Source organism: Macrobrachium rosenbergii, chromosome 12 (genome assembly GCF_040412425.1).
Source record: "Macrobrachium rosenbergii isolate ZJJX-2024 chromosome 12, ASM4041242v1, whole genome shotgun sequence".
Lineage (NCBI taxonomy): Eukaryota > Metazoa > Arthropoda > Malacostraca > Decapoda > Palaemonidae > Macrobrachium > Macrobrachium rosenbergii.
The window spans coordinates 80,615,671-80,619,175 of NC_089752.1; the positions used below are offsets into that span (position 1 = coordinate 80,615,671).

General features: G+C 37.3%; 1 long non-coding RNA gene across 1 annotated transcript; it reads left to right on the forward strand.

Annotated features, from left to right (window-relative positions):
• Window positions 1-540: 540 nt before the first annotated feature.
• Window positions 541-1,805, forward strand: LOC136844265 (uncharacterized). The gene is made up of 4 exons (XR_010854795.1): window positions 541-1,099; window positions 1,252-1,321; window positions 1,423-1,487; window positions 1,621-1,805. It is a non-coding gene; the product is annotated as an uncharacterized lncRNA (long non-coding RNA).
• Window positions 1,806-3,505: the final 1,700 nt, after the last annotated feature.

Genomic DNA, 3,505 nt, shown 5'->3' on the forward strand with positions numbered 1-3,505 from the left:
TAGGCATAATCTTCTAGAAGCTTACCAGAATGAATTTTTAAGTACCTTGGTAGCTCAGGCTGTGGACCGCAAAGACAGATATAAACCAGTTTGTCATCAGAAATTGGAGATTGGTGATATAGTCCTCATCAAGGAACCTAACACAAAACTATTAATTTTCCATTGGGAATTGTGAAGAACATAGAGGAGAATGATTTGGGGAAACTACTGGGGCTATTATACTTAAAGGGAAGACTCGTGAGTTGGTTAAAAGGCATGTTACAACCTTAATCCCTTATCTTAAGGTAGTTCCGGATGCGCCCTACAATCCAGATAATGAGGACAGTCAAAGCTCCCATAGGTTGCCTAATAATGAGGGATCATCTCTAAGGACTCCCAGGAAAGCTGCCATTAAGAGCAGAAATTTGACTAAGCTTATGTTATAGCTATTAGGTATGATGCAAATTTCCAGATGTCAGAAATTTGCATCCTGTGCCCTCCAGTGTACAAAAATAAATGTAATTTATCTTACTGGATACACTTATTTTTCTGTAATTTCTCACTGTAATATTTTCTCACACAGTTCTGTGTGTTGGCTTGCTTGGGGTAACTTAATCTTTGGTTTATTCTGTGCATGACTTGTTTAGATAAATTATCTTTACAGGTTTTTTTTTAATTTTAAGTTCGTATGCATAATGGCCTTATCTGTTGTTGGGTGGTCTTGAGGACCAAAACAAGCAATTCCCAGGAACTAATATTTTGTTTTGGTTTCCGAGCTAACGTGTGAGACAGCGGAGAAATGGAAACCAGTGGGTTCTGCTACTAGGACTTGGACAGTAGTCTGTAGCTTCAGTTATATTGACCTGAAGGGTTCACTCATACAACCCGTTTGACACCGTGAGTGCAATGAAGAGGGCTTAACAGACGTGCAGAGAGAAACATCCTTTTTTATTACTAATGGATTCTCTTGACGTTTATGTTCTGAGTTTGGAGATGGTTCTTCACTAGACACGGGTTCACTCTTTCTCTCCCCAACCTCTTGACTTTGCATCCTGCACGGAGCGAATAACCGACAGAAAAACCTTCACTTTAACCATTCATGCTTCGCCCTTAAACTAAGGTAAGCCCATTAATGTCTTTTAGTCGAGGTTAAAGAAGTACTGACGTGACCTAAAAATAATAATAAAATAACTCTGTAAGGATAAGTTACCTTAAACTGTTTTCATGCTTTAGGCTATGCATAGTAATATTGTTTACCATTTATTTGTACAGTTCGGCGAGTGCTAGTTGGATGGTATCGGTCAGTTATAGCTCTTTATACGGATGGTGTTATTTTCCGCTGGTGGGTTATTGATTTAAAGTTGATATATGTTTACATTGTTATTTGAGAATATTTTATTTTGTCGGTCTGTCTTTAATTCGGTCCTTCCTTGTTTGCTGTAGGTGTTAGGCTTACCTGAGTGCAGTGACGACCGCTATTTGTAACGTGACTGATTTATCCTCCATTGGTAAATAAGGATATTTGTGTATTGCCATTACATTTAGTTATATAGTTCTCATGTTAAAGTCGGTGCCTTTCGAATTTGATACAAAGTTTCTTATTTTTATTCGTGTTAATAATATAACTTTCTAAACTTACAGGTTATGATACAGAGTCGGTAGCCCAATAATAGAAGGGTCGTTGAAACTAGAGAGGAACTGGGGTACTCAAGATTTTTTTCATAATGAATTTTATTAAAATAATAAAAATGACTTTCGTATTTTATTTTAACCTCCATGTTTCACCACCTTAAAATTGTATTGAGACTATTGAAATTTTCAGTATATGGCGCCCAACGTGGGGCCCGTCAGGTGGTGTACGTGGAGGTTTGTCGTTAGCTCTCTTAGTGTTCGGTAAAGTCGGAATCGGGGGGAAGAGACCTTCGCTGTAATTTTTCAAATTTTTCGGTGCAGTTTTATTTTAGAATTGAGAGGTTTTCTTTTGTTGGAACATTGTCCACGGTGTCTAGGTTGACTATTATATGTTTGCTTGCTTATTTGGCAAGTTATTTTTTTCATTGTTTATTAGGCCCTTTGATTAGGAGGGTGATTGGAAGTGTATAATTGCTTTTGCAATGAAAGGTTTTATATTGCTATTTTCTAAATTCTTTTCAATATGTCTGATCTTAAAACAAAAAACGCAAGGTTATCAGGAAGAAGGTTACGTGTAGAGTCTTTTTCGACTTTCAGTGCTGGGCAGAAATTTTCTGAAAGAAGTGTACTACTAAGTCATAAAAGGCTACTTACTGAACTGAATGATGAGATTTTTTCCATTAAAAACTTGGATGGGGAGTTCAGTGAGGATGCTAGGGAGTCTGAGATTGCAACCTGTATTGAATATTTTGATAGGATAGAATATTGCATTCCTCGCCTAGAGGTGGTATCTACACCTGGAACTATCAAGTTGCTAAAAGTCTTCTTAAACAACCCACAGCTCCATTACCAAAGTTCAGTAGTACGGATGGGGAAGATTTCATTAGGTTTATTTCGGAGTTTGAAAGTACTACCCAATCCTTTAGTTACCCAGACAGAGATTTGTTGCTTCTCTTGAGACAGCAGGTAGAGGGAAGGGCTAAAGTTTTGTTAAATTCTTTGGAAGCTGACAAACAGACATACAAGGACGCCAAAGACTTGCTCAAACTAGCCTTTGCCTCGGATGTAGTTCGTAAGACTTCTACTGTAAAGACATTGACGGGTTTAATTTTGGGGGAATCTGATGACCCTTTTAAGTTTATTTCATCTTAAGGACAGTTGTTGAATCTGTGAAGACTCTTAAAATGACTCCTGATGATTTTATTCAATACTTCATATGGAATGGCCTTAATGACAAGTTTAAGAGGAATTGATTCAGATTACTACAAAGACTTATCCTTCTGTTCAGGAGATAATGGACAATTTCTTTATTGCCTGTGAGAGGTATGAAAATTGCTTGAAAAGTGAAGTTCCTTTACATAGTCTTCAATCTAGTGTTAAGCAGAAAACTACCAGTTTAGCTATTAAGACATTGCATGGTGTTAGGAAGTTTTACTGTGCACTTTGTGTAGATGGTGAAAATAATCATTCTATTTTTAAATGCAAACGTTATGACACTCCAGACTTAAAGATTCAGTGTTTGAAAATGCTAAACGGATGTTTTCGATGCGGGAATCTTAACCATATGAGTAAGCAATGTAGATTTGAATTTCGTCTGAAGTGTGTGAAATGTTCTGGGCTTCATTTTCACTGTCTGTGCTCAAAGTCTCCTGAAGTTAAGCTTTCGCCCACTGAAGGAAAGCCTAAAGAATGTACTCAGTACTTTTGGGTAAATCTGATGTTAACAAGGAAGCTGCCATTAAAGAAGTGAATAGTAGTATTGCAGTTCTGCCCAGTATTGTTAATAAGACAGTCCTCCCTTCCTTTTCATTTACAGTCCCTGGGGTGGATGGTATTTTTAGAGGTCTTAAGAATAGCTGTTCTCAGAGTTGCTTTGTTACAGAGAGCTTGCTCA